The sequence below is a fragment of the Anomalospiza imberbis genome, chromosome 20 (genome assembly GCF_031753505.1).
Source record: "Anomalospiza imberbis isolate Cuckoo-Finch-1a 21T00152 chromosome 20, ASM3175350v1, whole genome shotgun sequence".
NCBI lineage: Eukaryota > Metazoa > Chordata > Aves > Passeriformes > Viduidae > Anomalospiza > Anomalospiza imberbis.
Window position 1 is genome coordinate 1,131,720 of NC_089700.1, and position 20,071 is coordinate 1,151,790.

The window sequence follows — 20,071 nt, forward strand, 5'->3', positions numbered from 1 at the left end:
CATGGATTGGCTGCAACTCTGCCCATCCTGCTGGAAAATTGCTCAAGGAATTTGTCAAAAGAGCAGCTCCTGAATTTGGAGCAGGAAAATGCAGAGGGAGGGACAGAGGCAGGGGCTGGGTGTGGGGACTGGGTGATGTGACTGAGCAGGGACACACAGGGACACACACAGGGACACACATGAGGTATTTTGCTTCTTGTTTGTGCTCAAAGCCACATGATGATGTTCCCTAAGCTTGTCCCACTCCTCTGCCATGGCAGGGACACGTCCCACTGTCCCAGGCTGCTCCCAGCCCCAATGTGCAGCCTGGCCTTGGGCACTGCCAGGGATCCAGGGGCAGCCACAGCTGCTCTGGGCACCCTGTGCCAAGGCCTGCCCACCCTCCCAGGGAACAATTCCTTCCCAATATCCCATCCATCCCTGCCCTCTGTCCATTTGAAGCCATTCCCTGTGTCCTGTCCCTCCATCCCTTGTCCCTAGTCCCTGTTCAGCTCTCTTGGAGTCCCTTCAGGCCCTGGAGGGTTGCAACAAGGTCATCCCAGAGCCTTCTCCTGTCCAGGTGAACATTCCCAGCTCTCCCAGCCTTTCCTCCCAGCAGAGCTGCTCCATCCCTCTGCTTATCCTGGAGCCTCCTCTGGGCTCCTCCAGCAGCTCCAGGTCCTTGCTGTGACAGAGCCCTGGACATTGTGAATCCCATTCAGCTGCCCGTGGGTCAGACAGGAGGGAATGCCCAGAGCTAACATCCAGCAGAGTCAGAGGGAGCCAAAACCAAACCTGCTTTTGTGTCTTGCCAAGCCCCAGGGGCACCGCACTGCCACCAGCTGTCCCTGCAGTGATGGCCAGGCAGGGCCAGCAGGATTTGGGACCCCTCATTAGGGAGGGGCACCAGGGTGTGCCCATTTCTGCAGGACAGAGCCACATCCATGGCCTGCTCCTGGCACTGCCCAGCTGCAGGATGGAAACGTCCAGCCAAGCTCCAAAGCAGATGGTTGGAGACCAGGAGCTCTGCCACAATTCTGCCACTCTCTCCACCATCTGCTTGTTTTCCCTGGCAGAGTTAAAATCCCCTCTCCAGTGGAGCCATCATGTCCTTGGAAATAACAAACACTTTGCAAGCAGGAAAGTTTAGAGTATGGAAGTTTAAAGCCTGAGAAATCTCTGTGGCTCTGAAAGTGCCATCAGCAAACTCTCTGATAAGTGACTGTCACAGAGCTCCCAAAAAGGATGTTAAAATTCCCATAAATCCCTGGAAAAGCCCTGAGCACATGCTCTCCTGGGTTGATGACCTCCTAACTGCTGGTCCTCCCATCCTGGTGGCACCAGCAGCTCCTTCAAGTGTGGCCAGCTCCTGAAACATCTCCCAGCAGGACAGAGCAGCCTCTGAGATGGGGCTCTGATGGGAAATTTGGGAGCAGCATTCAGCTGATCTGTCCATGGAACACTCCAAGACCTTGGTGGCCATCTGGACTCTGTCTTTCCTCTCCAGACGTTCCTGGTGAGTGGCCAGGGCCTGTGCTCACTGTGAGATGTTGGTTTAACAAAACCCACAGCATTTCCTTGGTGGAGACAAACTTTGGGTAAATGGCCACTGATTCCTGAGCCCCTGAACTTCTCACAGCAGCCAGAAATGCAGCCTTTCCACCAGCACAGCCAGGGTACAGCCCAGAGACAGATTTGGAAAGGCTGGAAGCAAAAATGTATCTGATTCAAAATAATTTTTTTCCTCCTGTTCTGCACAGAACTGAGCTGAGTCCCATTTTATTAATAATGGTATTAACACTCAGTCTGATCTGCTTCTAAGCCTTGTTTGGATGTTAATTCCTGCCCTCCCTGAGCCCGGCAGCACAACTCCCAGGGTCTTTCCCAGGGTTTCAGCCTCCCCTGTCTAAGCAGAGCAGCAGCAGCTTTGTGCTGACCCCAGAAAGGACCTGGGCAGGGCTGTTGTTGGGGAGGATGAAAGTTTGACAAGAAAGTTTCACAGATATGTGTGCTTGGCAGAAAGCTCTCTGAGTGTAGAACCTGAGAATGGAATGGAGATAGAAGCAAGTTTTGATAGAGAAGAACAACAGATGTGTAAATTGACAATTGCTGAGCCAGTCTTGCTGGACAGCTAAGAAAGCAAAGGTTTAGTCGAGTTGGAAGGAGGGTTTATGGCTAGAGCAAAGGATATGCTGACCACAAGCAAAAAGATGTTTTTCTCAAGCAGAAATAGGTCTTAGGAAAAGCAGAAAGATACCACAGGCAAGCCAACATGCCCATGTGGCAAGTAGAAAAAAGGTCTAAGGATTTTCCACTGCAAGAAAACTGAAAAACAACTTTAAGCTTAAACTGTAGCATACTAACTCATGTGATTGGATAGTAATGACCATAATATGGAAATTACAGTAGTTATGATAGGCTGTAGGTAATAGTAAAGGTATCGATTGGTTGTTATGTATTAAAATGCTCAGCAAAGAAAAGTATATAATGCATTGTAACCAAAACTAAAGGGTCTTCAGGCTCATCTACAGCTGGAGCTGACAGCTGTAGGCACAGGCTCTGTCACCCATGACTCTGGACTGCTGTAACATCTTGGATACCACAAACTGCACTTTGAAGAGCCACCTGGAGTCCTGCATCTCTTGTCTCAGGCTCTTAGTGGCTGTGATGGATGTAGGTGTTACAGTCCCCCCTTTAATGGACCTTGTGTTGGTGGATGAAAATCCAAAGGGATCTTGGTCAATTCATCCCCTTCTTGGCCTATGGTGAAGTTATACGTTTGCATCATTTATTGCAGTTAAAGAATCACAGACCTCAAACAACACCTCAGGTTTTCTGGCAGAGCAGCCTCAGGAGCCCTCCCTGAGCAAACCCCACCCCAGCCAGGGCAGGCAGAACACATTTGAAATTGCAGTTTGGGGTGACCCAGTCCTGGGGACAAGAGCACCTTCAGTCCCAGCTCCATGAGGAGATCTGAGGTGACAGCAGAGCCACCCCCTGCACTGCCACAGCCACCTCTGCCACCTCCAGCTGCCCAGTCCCACCCATGTGTCCCCACATATGGCAGGGAAGGGCTGACTGAGCTGATCCTGGCACAGCTGATCCTGGCTTTGGGCTGGAAGGGGACTCAGAGCTCCCTTCCAGCCTGAGTTATCCTACAAATCTGTAAAGAGATGCCTGACATGGGTGTGTGGAGGTCCCAGCCAGGACACAGCTGGGTCAGGGAGGGAAGGTGTGAAATCCTCTCTTGGTTTTTCCTCCGAGCAGCCTGACAAGTTCTCTCTGTGCTGTTTAACTTTGTCTCCTCCTTTTCCAGCCCCTGACTGGGGCACAGTCAGGAGGACAGAGCTGTCACAGCACAGGGGTGGTGCACTGGCAGTGCCACCCAGCTGGGGCCTGCTCAAGGTGCTGGAATAGCAGGAATTTTTCTTTTAGGGACATTTTAAACTTCAATGTCTATTGCAGTGTTTTCCAGATGTTCCATGTCCTGTGAATTTATCCCAGGTGAGACAATCCCTTCAGAAACTTCTCCAGGTTAGATTACTGTGCACCATGTAAGAACTCTTTTTAATTTCCCTCTTCCCAAACACTGTGAAGTAACTCGTCAGTGCCCCCAGGTACCAGAGTGAAATACCTGCTCTGGGATGTTTTCCCTGTTCCTTAGGGCACAGAGGAGATGGGATCACCCACTGTGTGATGCTGGGATGGATCAGGAGACAAATTCCTTTTGGTCACGTAGCAAACAGCACACAAGGACCTCAACTGTGCCTGAGGTCTCCAAGAACAAAGGTTGGCGACAAGCTGGAGGCTTTTGAAGCTCAACCTCTACTTTTACTGATCAAAGACTTCCAATAAAGTTCTACCAGAGGAGCTGAATTGGGAGAGCTGAGCAGAACAGGCACACTGCCAAGAGTGGAGGGATAACCCTTAAGGAATCCTGACAGGCAATAAAAGCCCTGTTTTCCTGAGCAGTCAAATCCCTGGGGTGAATTAAACTATGCTGGATATTGGTGCAAACAGTCGTTTCTGCATGAGCTGCATCCTGAGGCTTGGGATCAAAGCGAGGCAAACCAGCTCTGCAGGGGTCATGGCCTCAGCTCATTGATTTATTTACAAAGTTTAGGACCTGGTATTACTTATTTTGTGTGAAATGTACAGAACAGAGATTGTGGGAAAACCGGACAGGAAAACTTGCCTGCATTTATCGGACAGGATTCTGTTTACTCCTTGGATACTGCTGGACTTTCCCTCTTTCTGTTCTGTATGAAAGTCTCCCTAAATATCAAATAAATTTTAAGAATTTCAGTTCAAAGTCCACAACTTCATAGTTATTATTTAAGGTCACCCAACATCCATTTGTTTCTATTTCCATAACACAAGCCTTTTAAAAAAATCACTCATTAATGTATCCCTCAACAACTAGCAATAAACAAATATAAATAGATTAATAAATAAATATAAATAATAAATAAATATAAATAATAAATAAGCAACCCTCTGCAGAATAACAGTGCCCTGACTCCCTGGAAAGGCCCTGCCAGCCCAGTTAGCAGCACTTAATCTCAGCCAGCACTGGGCAATTTCAAAGATTACATTTTAATAACAGCAGCCCAGTCCTTATCTTTTCCCTGCCTCCTCTTGTGCTTGATCTCCCACTTAGGGATAAGAGCAGTGGAAGTGATCCAGCCCCACCATGCAGTCAGATTTTACCCAAATTGCTATTACAGGGCCATAAAAGAGCTCCTGTGGAATTCTTTTTCCCAAGGGAGCCTGTTGATAAAAACAGTGACTGTTTCCATTTATTTCTCTGGGTACATTCACTGAGATTTGATTCCAACAGAAGAAATCCATTGCCATTCCCTGGAAAAGAGCCTCAGCCCTTCCCACCAAGACGAGGAAAATGATTATTCTCTAATCAGACATTTACAGGAAGATCATTCTTACAGCTTATTACACATCCTGCCGTGGACCCAGTGTCCTGGTCCTACAGCTCCAAGACTGGGGAGGGCTGAGCAGCAGGCAGGGAAAGAACTCAGGCTGCTGAGGAGAACTGCTCTCCCTTCCTTCAATCAGAGCCAGAGAGCAGAGAGTCCAGGGAAAAGCATGGATTTCTTATCCTGGATTCCTCCCCCAGGCAGCCTGGATGGGGCTTGGAGCACCCTGGGGTAGTGGAAGGTGTCCCTGCCCATGGCAGGGGGTAGAACCATGGGGTTTTCAGGTCCCTCTCAACCCAAACCAGTCCAGGATTCTGGGATTCTCCCACATCAGCAGCTCTCTGTGGCATTGGAGTCCCTGGGCTGACAGACAGGGACCTTCAGCTGTCACATTCCACCCTGGGCTGCAGACATCTCACTGGCCAGGAGCTGGGCTGGGGGAGGATCACACCAGTGAGCTGCCTACACCCGGGAGTTATGAACTGCCCATAAATGAAAGCTCTGAACAATAAACCACACTGTTTGTCACAAGGACCTTGGAGAGTTGTGTCGTTTGTGTGTCTCTGATGAACAACCAGCACCATAACAGGTCTGTGCCCCAGCAGCTCCTGGAGAGCAGCTGAGGGCTGGGCAGAGACCTGCCTGGCAAGAGGAGGGAGCCCACGGGGTGTGGGTGGTGCTGTACAGCACCCCTGGCACAGCTCCCAGGTACAGCACCCCAGGTACAGCACCCAGGTACAGCACCCCTGGCACAGAACCTCTGGTACAGCACCCCTGGTACAGCACCCCTGGTACAGCTCCCCTGGTACAGCACCCTGGTACAGCACCCCTGGCACAGAACCTCTGGTACAGCACCCCTGGTACAGCACCCCTGGCACAGCTCCCCTGGTACAGCACCCTGGTACAGCACCCCTGGTACAGCACCCAGGTACAGCACCCAGGTACAGCACCCCTGGCACAGCTCCCCTGGTACAGCTCCCAGGTACAGCTCCCCTGGTACAGCACCCAGGTACAGCACCCCTGGCACAGAACCTCTGGTACAGCACCCCAGGTACAGCACCCAGGTACAGCACCCCTGGCACAGAACCTCTGGTACAGCACCCCTGGCACAGCACCCCTGGTACAGCTCCCCTGGTACAGCACCCTGGTACAGCACCCCTGGTACAGCACCCAAGTACAGCACCCAGGTACAGCACCCCTGGTACAGCACCCCTGGTACAGCACCCCTGGTACAGCACCCTGGTACAGCACCCCTGGTACAGCACCCCTGGTACAGCTCCCCTGGTACAGCACCCTGGTACAGCACCCCTGGTACAGCACCCCTGGCACAGCTCCCCTGGTACAGCACCCTGGCACAGCACCCAGGTACAGCACCCCTGGCACAGAACCTCTGGCACAGCACCCTGGCACAGCTCCCCTGGCACAGCACCCAGGTACAGCACCCCTGGCACAGCACCCCTGGCACAGCACCCTGGTACAGCACCCAGGTACAGTACCCCATTGTGACAAAATAGTTGATTCTCACAATTAAAGGGCAAATATCCTGTATATATGTTAGGAGAAGTTTTAATGTTAGAAGAATGTGCTATTTTCTCCATTCAGTCTTCTGTTGTGTTTTTGATAAGGTTTAATAAACCTTATTAAACCTTGATAGGGTTTAATAAACCTTTTAAAAATTTGGAAGTGAGTAGCATCTTTCACACCATTTATATTGGAAGGGATTTCCATGTACAAGATGACAAACGTGGCAGAATGAATTAAATTGGTGACAGGAACATCAGGAGCTCCCAACTTTCCCAGCCTCTCAGACAGGGCACAGTCTGGCCCTGTTGGTGGGGATGTCCTTCAGCCTGCTGTCCTGGTGCTTTTTCCAGTGCCTTTTCCCACAGCCTTTCTCCTGGTGCAGAGGTGGAAGAGGCTGGGGGTGTGCAGAGCAGGGTAGATGGCTCTTCTGGGCCTTGATCTTGTCCTTCATTGGTGCCTCACAAAAGCCCATCAGAGAGCCCCACCCAGCCTTGCCCATCCCCAAGGGCTACCAGGTGACTTCCAAAATATTAGTCCAGACAGGAATGTCCCCTCCATGGGCTTCGCATGGAGAAACCTCTAAACAGGTTTGCACCAGGAACTTGGCCAGGTGGGTGGGTGGCATCACAAAGAGCTTTAGACTCACTGCTTTCTGAGGACATCACATCTGCTGGCAGAGCCTCTCTGTCCCCACGGGGTAGGACAATCAGTCCAGGCTGTTGTCCCTGGGAAGGCTGTCCCACATCCCCTTGCTGGAGATGCCAGGACCCCTGGAGGAGCAGCAGAGCCCTGCTGGGTTTGAGTCCAGGTCCAGAACCCAGCACTTGTTGCCTCTGGGTGTTGGTGTCACCAAGGTCCTGCAGATGGGCTGGGGACTCTGCCTGTGAACGGCTTCAGTGGGGGGCAGAGCCTGCCCACACAGCCCAGGAGCTGCGGGGGCTGTGCCAGGGCTGGGCTGCCAGGGCTGGGGTACCACGGGTGGTGTGAGAAGTGATACTCATTTCCAAAAATTTAAAAGGTTTATTAAATCCTATCAAAAATACAACAGAAGACTAAATAGAGAAAATATTTGGGCGCTGGGAGCAGAGGATTTTCCCACCATGGGCTCACCCACACCATGGAGGTTTCACCTTTTAACCCTTTGGTCCCTCCCAAAGTTCTGTCCATCGACTCCTCCTGCTCTGTCCAGTGCTGGAGATCACTTCCTGACATCCTGACTGGGGTCAGCTGTTGCCATGGTAACGAGCCCACCCTCCCAAATGTCCCAAACCCAGGCACCCCTGATAACAGCACAGGGGGGTAAAACACAACTATAAATCTGTAAAACTTCTCCTAACATATATACAGGATATTTGCCTTTTAATTGAGAGTCACCCATCGCATTGCTCATCTGTCACAATGGCTTGGAATCCCCCAATGAATAAAGATACGCAAAATGAAGCATCAGGTCTTTCCAAACAGGAGGATGGTGGTTACCCTTCCAAATTCTGCCTCATCTCAGGGAGAATTTCATCTTGCTCTGAGCCCCCCTCAAGCTTTGCTCCTGTCTCTCCCAAGCACTCCCAGTCACTCACACGTCTTGAGCTGACTTTCATTAAATTGAGATTAAAAGGACTTTCTCCACAGACAAAATCATACAATGGAAAATGTCTCATTTCAGCTTTTTCCTCCAAATCCGAGCCTTGCCATTCAAGGGCACCCAGCAGTAATAACTTCCCTGCTGAAGCAGCTCCTTCTATTTGATTCTTTCAAACAACAACAGAGGCTCCAAAACCCTGAGCAGCAGCACAGGACATGTTCTCAGGCACAGATTTACAGCCAGACCCCAGGGAAGGGCTGGGGCTGGGCCAGGGCAGGCTCAGGCTGGAGATCAGGAAAGGTTCTTCCCCCAGAGGGTGCTGGCACTGCCCAGGCTGCCCAGGGAATGGGCACGGCCCGAGGCTGCCAGAGCTCCAGGAGCTCCCAGGGATGCCCAGGCTGGGATTGTTGGGGTGTCTGTGCAGGGTCAATCATCCCTGTGGGTCCATTCCCACTCAGGAGATTCCATAATCCATGACTTTATCTGTGAGACCCCACTGCATCCTGAAAACAAAGGACATGAACATCCCTGCTCTGGTCTCACACTTTTCCCTGACACGGATTTGCTGGGAATTCAGTCTGCCCATGTCTGAAAAACAGAGGCGAGTCAAAAGCATCTAAAATCTTTACCTTTAAAAATCTGGAATGTGATTCCAGTGAGATTCTGCCAAAAAAGAAATGAAGCATTTCAGTAGAATGGATGGAGCCTCATTTAGAGCTCATCAGAATGGAGGTTGTCTGCATTTCTGGGTTTGCATGAAATTCAAAACCCTCAATAATTGATAATAAAAATGAAATGGAGCAAAATTTCAGATTTAGTGCAACCAAACATCCTCATCAACTCTACAATGCTGAACTTCAGTTTTGGAAACTTTTCAGGGTTTTTTTCTGAAATGCATCTGCAAACCCAAATAGAAATGATGAGTTTTGGAAAGCAGAATGTAGGAAGTGGACAAGGCAGAAGGAACAATGAGAAGTGCTGTGTCCTCACACCAACATTATGACTCATTCCTTGCTCATTTGTTTAGATTTCAACACTAATTGTTATTAGTCCCTAATTCATCAGCATCCCTGGGCTTGGCATGAGTGTAAAATAACAAATATAGAAATTTCCCATGAATACATAAAACCAAATGAGATGGAAACAAAGCAGAAATCAGAAGACCCCACTTTGATTGCTCCCAGATTTATCCCTAAATTTTTTTGCTGGAGAAAGTGCTCATTGCTGCAGCCTTGGGGATGATTCTGGTGCATCCCTTTGCTCCTGCAAAGTCATACAGGAAAAGAACTTCTCCAACACTGCTCACATTTTGCAAGTCATGCCTGCATGTTAAAGTTATTTTATTTATTTTATTTTCCCTATGAGTCACCAGGCAGCCTTAAAGTCACTGCAGGACTTAAAGCAATGAAAAGCCTTCGACCAAATTCCCTTTAAAATGAGACCTGGGCCACGTTCTGGCTCCACTTCAAATTACACTTGGAAAGTGTGGGAGCCAAGTCCCGAAAGGAAAATGGAAACATTTCCATGCACTCCAAAGGCCCTGGGCACGATCCCAGTCCCTGAACCCAGCAGTGCCAATGCCATCAGCAGTGCCCACCAGGGCTGGCACTCCTGGCACAAAACGCTGGCAAAACTTTTTGTTTAATTAAAAAGCTGCAAAAGGAGCTGCTGGAAAACCCTCTCAGCTCTTCACTGCTTTAACTGGAAGCTGCTCATTGACCTCCCCTGGAAAGGAGCTCTGCCAAGCACAGTTATCCACATCCTGCTGCAGCAGGGATAAATCCTGCCTGCAACTCACATCTTCCTCACTGCCCAGCTCAGACTGGGACAGGCTGGGGTTCGCCTGCTCCTCCCTGCAAATTCGGGCTGTTCCAAGCCTTCCGTTGGAGGGTACAGGCTCCTTCCACCAGCCACTGGTTCCCCTGCTGTTGTATTGTGTTTTTATATCTTTGTAACAGTTCTGTAATGGTTTGCCCCTTCACCCCCCATTTTTCCCCAATGGTTCCACCCTGAGCTTTCCCGCCCCTCCTCCAATGCCACCCCTCCCTGGTGCCTTGTCCATCATGCAGCTCCTAATCACACCCTCCCAAATTTTTCCACCTTGGGCATTGAGTGAGTGGACGAGGGCCAGGGGTCCCTCCCTTAACCTTCCCCCATTGGTTTGTGTTTCTGTCTGTCCTCCTGCCTTCCACTCCCCCGAACTCCCCCATTGGGCAGTGGACATCCCTCCCCCTTGTCTCCGCCCCGGTACTTAAGGTGAAAGCCATGTGAGTCACTTTCGCTGCAGGGATGTAGAACTCAGAGCTCCTTGGAGCTTACAATAAACCTGAGACTTTTCCACCGGCCGTGAGTCAACTCCGTCATTACCTGCTCGGACGCCGCCTCTCCTCCATACAAGGCAGACAGCGAAACGCTCTGTCTTATCCGCTCCCCGAATCTGCCACGAGAGACAGGGGAGTGTCCCTCACTGCTGACCGTGCCTCTGCTGGGCAGGAGAAGCCAGGGGGCTTCAGAGAGAGCACAGCGGCACCCTGCACTATTAATAAATGACTTCTTGCTGAAAGCACCAGGACAGAGTAGTTGAATTTCTTTCTCCAGCCCAGATCAGAGCCCAGGAAAATTCACAGAATCCCAGAATCACTGGGTTGGAAGAGACCTTCAAGATCATTGAGTCCAACCCAGCCCCAACAGCTCAACTAAACCCTGGCACCCAGTGCCACATCCAGGCTTTGTTAAACACATCCAGGGATGGTGACTCCACCACCTCCCCAGGCAGCCATTCCAGGACTTTATCACCCTTTCTGTGAAAAACGTTTCCCTAATATCCAACCTATATTTCCCCTGATGCAGCTTGAGACTGTGTCCTCTGGTTCTGTCAGTGCTGCCTGGAGAAAGAGACCAACCCCACCTGAGCACAGCCACCTTTCAGGAGCTGTGGAGAGTGATAAGGTCACCCCTGCGTCTCCTTTTCTCCAGGCTGAGCACCCCCAGCTCCCTCATAGGTTCCTCACAGGGTTTGTGTTCCCAGCCCCTCTCCAGCCTCGTTGCCTCCTCTGGATGTGCTGAAAAGAAAGGCTCAGGTGTGGTGTCCCCAAAGCTGCCCCAGCCCAGGGAGCAGAGCACAGGTACAACACCCACAGCTCCTGTATCAGTGTTCAGTGATAATGGGGCTTTGTGTGTGCTCAGCAGGCATTTAATAACTCACCTTGTTCTCATTTGCTCTGTGCTGTCTGTCATGGTTTGGGTGCTTTTAAACGTCTTCACAGCTATTTAGAATTACTCATCCTTCTGCAGCATGAAATGAGGATCTGAGCTCCAAGTGCTGGGACAGAGCTTGTCACTGATGGGTTTCATCTCCTCTAATTACTGCTGAGACAGATGTCTCCAGCACAGAGCCGTGACTCAGCTTCCCAGGGACCCACATTCCACGTGCTCCAGAAAAAGCTGGCAGGAAAACCTTCTCCTTGTGCTATGAACTGCCAGAGGGCAGGGATGGATGGGATATTGGGAAGGAATTGTTCCTTGGGAGGGTGGGCAGGCCCTGGCACAGGGGCCTGTGGCTGCCCCTGGATCCCTGGCAGTGCCCAAGGTTGGGTTGGATGGAGCTTGGAGCAGCCTGGGACAGCAGGAGGTGTCCCTGCCACGGCAGGGGTGGGATGGGGTGATCTTTAAGGTCCCTTCAAACCCAAAGGACTCCAGGATTCTATGAGGGTGTTTGGGGGTGATCTGCCTAAACCCCAGCCTTGTCCTGGGCTTTATGTTGGCCAGCAGTCCAAGCCCAGCCTGGAGAGAGAACGGGGCTGGCACAGAGGTCCCAGCAGCAAATCCCATGGAAAAGGCTCAGCTCAGACCACACACCAGGCACCAGGAACTCCATTTCCATGAAAATACCATCTGGAAATTCCTTTTCATCCTCACCAGTCCCAGATAAGGCAGCAGAGCAGAACAGAGGCACAGGCACTGCTCTCCTGGAACTCATCCAGTCTGCCCACTGCCGTGATTTACTGGGAAGACAGACAGCTTTAACTGTGGAGTCTGCTCACCAGACCAATGGACCCTCCATGGTGGCAATCAGCCTCACACCAGCTGATTTAACTTCTCCCCAGCTCCACAACAGAGCCAGGATTCCACTCCACCTGCCTTAAAACCAGACTTTGCTGGGTCCCACACGTGCTGCACGAAGCACAGCAATCCTTGGTGCTGCCAATGGCATTGTGTGATGGTGGCAGAGGGACTTGGGCCCAGTCCCAGACCTGTAAAATCCCTTAAAATGAACTAATAGCAGCTGTTCAGCAAATGTGGGATTCATAGGCAGGCATTAATTTCTGCATTGTCAGGGGTCACAGCCCACATCATCTGCAATCCACAATTAAGGGGTGTTCAACTCCCTCCAAAAGGCAGCAACAATTACTCAGGACAATGAAATTGTAGTTGCTGTTTTTCTCAGAAGTGCTTTGCTTTGCCCAAACCCCATTGTTGTATTTCATTTTCACACTGGTAATGTTTCCCTTTCCTGCGTTTTCTAAATGAAAACCAAACCTCAGAGTTTCCACACCCCAAAAAAAGGAAAAGAAAGCTGAAAACCATTCTTTCTCTCATTTTCCCTTCCTGATTTGGAGAGAAACTTTAACAGCCAGAGGGCAGGGTTGGATGGGTTATTGGGCAGGAATTGTTCCCTGGGAGGGTGGGCAGGCCCTGGCACAGGGTGCCCAGAGCAGCTGGGGCTGCCCCTGGATCCCTGGCAGTGCCCAAGGCCAGGCTGGACACTGGGGCTGGGAGCAGCCTGGGGCAGTGGGAGGGGTCCCTGCCATGGAGGGGAGGCACTGGATAGGATTTAAGGTCCTTCCAACCCAAACCTGTCCCTCCCACTGCCACAGACAGCCCAGCTGTGGGGGCAGACACAGAGAGATTTCCAGAGAGGTGAGCTGGTTATTACAGAGCTCATCCACACATGGGATTTTTTAGGAAGAGCTTAGGTTGGGCACCCCCACACTCCTGGGGCGCTGGAGATGCTCCTGGCAGTGCCTGGTGGAAGAAACATTTTTTAGGCCTAAGGCAATGCCTATGAAAATCAATACAAAATTCCTACAAATCTCACCAGACAATGAATAAGGACTAAAATATTCAGTCACCAGCAAGAAGCTCAAGCTGTAGTTAAGTCCTTATTAAGCAGAATAAACAGATTAACCTAAAAAAAAATAAGAACAATGAAGAGTTTTTGTCTTTGCTGGCTGGCCACATGCACAGAGGATGAGGCCTGTCCTGTGCAGGACCATCCCGGGAGGAGGGTGGGAGAAGGAGAGTCAAACTCCTCCAAAAGCAGGGATTTCTTGGAACTGCTTTTAAGCCAGGCTCATCTGGTTTGCCTTGGCTGTGCACAGGAAAGGCCCCTGGTCCCTGATGTCTTGCTGCAGTGGAGGGAGAGGGATGCAGCACCCAGCTCCCTCCTGCACTAATGAGGTTCATTAAGACTAAACAGCTAATTTTGACACAACTCTGTTCCAACAGATGCCACGGCAGAGACTCTGCCTGCCCTAAACCCAGGGAACTGAGCTGTGAATGCAGGCCCAGGGCTGTCCTACCCTGTTGGTGCCTGCAGGAACAACCCCAAACTGCACAGACACAGCCACACTGTCACAGCCACACTGTCACAGCCACTGATGGCCAAACAGTTACAGGTTTCTGAGCTCATCCACACCATAACATCAAATCAAATCTCTAAAACAGCAGGAAACCTGCAGGGAAACATGGGAAGAAAACATCTTTGAAAGCTCAAACTGTGACTCACTCGAGGAGTGCAAGGACTGGTGAGAACTGGGATGCTGAGAGGATTGAAAAACCAGAACAATGAGCCCCAAATCTCAGAGGCTGAGCAGTGAATCCATGATTCACATGACTGGGGGGCATGTCAGGCAGCACCCACTGACACCCCTGAGAAGGGCAGGCCCAGGGATCCCTGGGCACTCCTGGGACTCTCCATGGGAAGAGCCACCAAAGTGAAGGAGGGATGAAAATCCAGAGCTGGGCAGATCAAATCTGGCAGTCTCTGATCAGCCTCATGTGATTTCACTCTGACTCAAATCTGTTGGCTTCAACCCACGGTAAAAAGACACATTCCAAAGAAAGGCTTATTCTTACAGGGCTCTGCTCTGCCATCTGCAAATCATTATTCCTCCTTCATAAAAATAACTAAGTGCAAAGGGCTACAAGAGGAGGAAGAAATTCCTTAGCTCCTTCCAACAAGAGTTTTTACCAGCAGCCAAAAAGGAGGAGAAAAGACCTGGGTGCTGTGTGTCCACTTCCAAAGCTGAGCGAAAAGGGGAGCAGAAAAGGAGCAGAAAATGTCTGCAGGAGTACAACACATGCCAAACCTCCCCAGAGCACCAACTGAACTGACAGAAGAGGGGATCAGATACTGGGGAGAAATCCTTCCCTGGCAGGGTGGGCAGGCCCTGGCACAGGGTGCCCGGAGCAGCTGTGGCTGCCCCTGGATCCCTGGCAGTGCCCAAGGCCAGGCTGGACAGGGCTTGGAGCAGCCTGGGACAGTGGGAGGTGTCCCTGCCCAAACAAGGTGGTTTTTAAAGTCCCTTCCACCCCCACCCTTTCTGGGATTCTGGGATGCTGCTGACACAGCTCCATTCACACCAGAGGGGAAGAGCCAGCAAGGAGCCAGCTCGAGGGGTGGGTGCCCCCACCCCGTGCCCAGGCTGGCTCATTAACTCAGGCTCATTTGTGTCTTTGGCTTCATCCTCTCCTGGGAATAAGCAGGAGAAGCCTGGCCCAAAGAAAGCAGCTGCTCAGCTGCTATCTCATGATCTTTTAGATGAATATTTTTTCCTTTCCAGTGTGAGTCATGAGACTGGAACGAATGAGATTGTAAAATAAAAGTTATCAGCTCTCCGTCACTGGAAACATAAAACCCACTTTCTCTCCAGCAACAATTAACAAGGAGCAACAGAGATAAACTGGAGCTGGCTGCTCCCATCCCCTTCAAATAACTTCAACCCCCCCAGACCTGCTGCCCCTTATCTGCAGCACAGTCCTAGCAGATGAGGCTGTCTCCACAAGAAGGATAAGGATGTACAGATAAAAAGCAGATAAAGAGATGGGGGAAATGCTCAGCAGGCTAAAAAAAGAGGCCAAAATCTACAGAGCTCTTGGTGAGAAGCAGCACAGGAAGAGAGATGAGAGGGAAGGGAGGAACTCCTGGAGCTGGGGTTACAAAGGTGCCACACACAGCCTGAGCTCCTGGGGCCTCTTCCTGGGACTCCTGTGGGAATAGGGAATCAGCAGCTGCAGCAGAGGGGGTTTGGAGGTTAAATCTCAGCTCCATGTAGAAGCTCCTTTGGCCATGTCCAGCCCTGCCCAAATGAAGGTGGCACTAGGGACCAGCCCAGCTGCCCTGCCCCACCAGCAGCAGCCCCATGCTTTCCCTGCTCTTCCTCCACCTCAGAGTGACACACAGCAGGTTTTGTTGTTGCCCTCCAGGTCTTCCACCAGATTCAAGTCCAGGTGGGCTTTGGTTTCCCAATCCCACCCTCACACACTTGGATCATGTCTGGATTCTCCCTGAGAGATCTGACTCTGCTTTCACCTTTGGATTTTTTTTTTTTTTTTAATGTGAGGAGCTGCTTCTTCACCCACACAGTCTCCTACTACCTCTCCTTGACTTGGTGCCTGTCCCAGTGAGACATGGGCAGATGATCCTGGAAAATCGACCCATCCACCTGGACCTCACTTCAGTTTGTGTTCTTTATTTCAAAGAAGGCCAATATAAAGTAAGTCAGAGCATGTCCCACTCCTTTTGGATCTCCTTCCTGAGCTGAGAAGTCCCAGCAAGCTCTACCAAAGCTGCACTTAGACATCACACTGCTAAACTACTACAGATGAGACATCACAGAGAGATGATTTGGGCTTTGTTTTTCTTGAGCAAAAAAGTGCTGGAAGCAATTTTACCTCTCTTTCATCCAAACCTGAAACACATTATTGAGCTCTAGATTCCATTAAGGCATCAAAGCTGTGTTCCACACCGTGGTTCTTTAAAAAAAAAAAAAATCCAAACTCCAAAGTCTGCTTTCAGCTTGAACTGTCAAAATATTTCCCAGATGCAGCGCAGGTACACACTGAGGACTGCCAGTCATCCTCAATGCCTTCCCTGGAAAGGACAATTTTGCCTTCCTGCTTGCTAAGTTTTTAATTCCTTTTGTGGGCACACTTCATCCAAAGTTTCTGTGAAAGGTAAGCAAACAAGCTGTGATTTGCACAGGACGCCCACGGACGCATGTGAGAGACGACACAGCAGACAAGACACGGCACTGCTGCTCCCACAGACAGGCAGGAGAGCAGCAAACACTCCAGCAGGGCTCTGGGTTCTCAGCAGGGCTCAGGACAGAGTTAAAATCTCTGCTGGTACCCCTTGGAGCCAAAAGAAGTCTGGTTTAATTAGATTGATTGGTCACCAAGAGCCTCTCCTGTTTGCAGCAGCTGCTGCGCCTCCCTGTCCCAGTGTCAGCCCCTGCTCTGATCCCACCCTTCTGCTTCCAGCTCTCCTCTGCTCCTGGCTGCTCCCACACGGGGCTCTCTTTCCCTGCCACTGCACCCCAAACACCCCCAGCTGAATAGACCAAAGCAACCAGAAGGTGTTTGATAAACCAGCCCAACTCTTGTGAACTGCTGGCAATTCCACACCCTCCAAGAGCTTCTTCTGCCTTTCAGGTGAGGAGTCCGAGTCAGGCTGAGACCGCTTCTGACCAATTCCATCCCTTTGGCAGTTTCTATATGAAAAAAACAGGGAATTGTGACATCTTGGCCCCCTCAAGATCCACCTGAAGCCAGGCAACCTGAGCCCAACTTAGTGACAAAATGTCAGGATTATTAAAGCTGTTCAAGAGAGAAGGAGAAATGTTGTTCCCACCAGGAACAGCCACGCGCACCAGGCTGGCAGCAGGTTTGTGGAATCAGAGAATCGTTGAGCGGTTTGGGATGGACGGGACCTTAATCCAGCCCCTGGCATGGGCAGGGACAGCTTCCAGTAGGGATGGAAAGGTGGATGCCACCCGCTGGCTCCAAGCACATCCCTGGATCTGCTCCGGCACCCAGGGCACAGTGGGATCACAATGGGGTCACAATGGGGTCACAACAGGGTCATGATGGGATCACAATTGGATCATGATGGGATCACAATGGAGTCAAAGGGATCATGATGGGATCACAATGGGGTCACAATGGGATCACAATGGGGTCACAATAGGATCACAAAGGGTCATGATGGGATCACAATGGGGTCACAGCGGGATCACAACGGGATCATGATGGGGATCACAATAGGATGACAACAGGGTCACAATGGGACCATGATGGGATCACAACAGGACCACAATGGGGTCACAATAGGATCACAATGGGATCACAAGAGGATCACAATGGGATCATGATGGGATCACAACAGGACCACAATGGGGTAACAATGGGATCACAACAGGACCACAATGGGGTAACAATGGGATCACAATGGGACCACAATGGGGTCACAACAGGATCACAATGGGATCATGAGGGGATCACAATGGGACCACAACAGGGTCACAACAGGATCACAATGGGATCACAATGGGATCACAACAGGGTCACAAAAGGATCACAATGGGATCACAACAAGATCATGATGGGTTCATGATGGGATCACAATGGGACCACAATGGAACCACAATGGGATCATGAGGGGATCACAGTGGGATCACAATAGAATCACAACAGGATCACAATGGGATCACAGTGGGATCACAATGGGATCACAATGGGACCACAACGGGATCATGAGGGGATTGCAATGGGATCACAACAGGGTCACAACGTGATCACGATGGGATCATGCTGGAATCACAACAGTTGGCTGCCCCAACCCAAACACTGCATTGTGCTCTCCAAACAAAGGCCCTGTAGCCAATTCCCTGATGACTCTTTTACAAACTGAGCTGCTTAATTAGCCAGGGGTGAGTTACTGCAGAATTAATGGGCAGCCCATGGAGCAGCACCGTGCTGTGCCTCGCTCAGCACAGGCTCCCCCACGCCAGCACCCTGCAAAGTCACACCAGTCAGGATCTCCAGGGCTTGATCTTCAGGGGGTTGATTTTTTACCTTGTTTCTTGCCCTGCCAAGGCTTCCCAGCTACTGGAACAGCAGCTCAAGCCTATTTTGTCCTATTTAAAACTTTTCTTGTTCAGAAGCATAGGACTCTGTGATATGGTTCAGTGGTTCAGGTTGGATTTAAACAATGGAGGTCTTTTCCAACCTTAATGATTCTGTGATTTCCTTTAATATCAGTTTGATAGCAGCATGAGTATTTAACAGTAAATGGCAAACAGGCGAGAATAGCCCCAGAAGCTGCTCCCACCACTGTACAGCCAGGGCTGTGATGGCTTTTGGTGCAGCACTGGCTACTGAGTCCTTCAAAAAACCCTAATTTTCAACAAAGCTCAAAGCTCAGACCAAAGAAAATGCACCCAACGTCCTCATGAATTATAAGCTGTTCCTTTATCTCTTAAACTCACCAAATCAGGATATTTTGAAATTCCATGACCATCTGTTCAGGATAAAATGTGATTTTTATTCTTGGAATTAGTGGCAATTCACTGGGAGCTGGATTTGCAGAGCATTGTGGCCAAATATATTCTCTGCTGTATATATAAAAAGGCACAAAAAAGACTCCTTATTCCCATTTTAAAGATGGGGAATCAAAGTATAAAATAGTTGTTCAGAATTCCAGAAGGAACCTGGAACAGCCAGGCCACAACTGCAGTGCTGGTTTCTGCAAAGGACTGACTTTCCCAGTGCCCAGGAAATGGGTGAAATATTGCATTTACTGCAGAGAATAAGTAAGGATGGGAGGAATTCAGGAGGAAAAAAGGAAAAAATCTTGCTCTTTGCTTATTCATAGCCCCAGTCTGTGCTGCTGAAGACTCTGTGCTTGCTCACACCCAGGAGACTGCACAGGACCATGGCCAGATGGGCAAATTCCCTACAAAAAGCTCGAAAGGGATGTGGAAATGGATCTTTTTTTTCCCAATCAGGAAGCTCAAACTGACAACATTCACTTTGCAGAAAAGTAATTTTGCAGCTTTGAGCCCTGCTTTGCAGCAAAGATGGTGAAATTCATGAAATCCCTGGAATGAATGCAAGCCTGGACCTGGCCGGGATGTTAAACCTGAATCTCATCAGGCAGGAGAAAAGGCTGGGTTCAATTCATCCTCTGAATTTATCACAGCTGTGAACACGAGGGAACCAGAGAGACAATACATTATGCTGCTTCAGCATTTCTGGCTTCAGGCTCCCAAATTTCAGCATTTTCAGCTGTTGTAAAGCTTGGTCCATGGAATCTTCACCCTTAAAGAAACTCATGGCATTTAAATCAGTCGTTAATCCTGCCATGATTTCTGTCTCCCAAAAACAAAGCAGCCCTGACTTTTACAAGGAAGTTAATATATACAATAATACCTGTAATAATATTTATCCCCAGTCTATAGCACTGGTGTATGATGCTGCTGGTACAGGGCTGCTCAACCCCTCCTGTGTGATACCATCAGGCTCTGCATCCCCAGCATCCCAACGGTCCCTGCACGCAGGAATTCAATTAAGGCACTGAAAGGCAGCTTCTCGTCGCACTGTGCCCAGACAGGCACAGCAATTCCTGCCCACAATTAATCAGGCTGAGAAAACAAAGTGAAATCTGAGAGCAGCCCTCATTCTCTATTGACTAAAATTCATACTCTGCTTTCAGATAAAGGCCACTGTCAATCTCCCCGTGTTGGAGCCACTGGGAGGGAACCAAGGGTAGGAAATGCTGGAGCTGCTTTTCAAACCAGGGAAAGCTTCAAAGTGACAGGAGAGAGGAAGAGAAAGGCTGTGGGAAGCAGAGTGATGGGTGGTTACAGAGACCCTGAGGAAAAACGGGATTATCTCAATAACCTTGAGGACAAACCCCTTCATTGTGATGGGGAGGCCTGGAATTTGTTCCTTTGCTTTTTATACCCGCCTCTTCAGCCATTTAAATCCTCTT

The 20,071-nt window shown here is 50.1% G+C and overlaps 1 protein-coding gene and 1 long non-coding RNA gene across 3 annotated transcripts in view; one reads left to right on the forward strand and one right to left on the reverse strand.

Annotated features, from left to right (window-relative positions):
• Nucleotides 1-20,071, reverse strand: part of GALNT17 (polypeptide N-acetylgalactosaminyltransferase 17) — a 215,862-nt gene that overhangs the window by 21,610 nt on the left and 174,181 nt on the right. The gene's annotated exons all lie outside the window — the stretch shown is intronic.
• Nucleotides 17,855-19,328, forward strand: LOC137485502 (uncharacterized). Its single transcript, XR_011005334.1, has 2 exons — nt 17,855-18,860; nt 18,953-19,328. It is a non-coding gene; the product is annotated as an uncharacterized lncRNA (long non-coding RNA).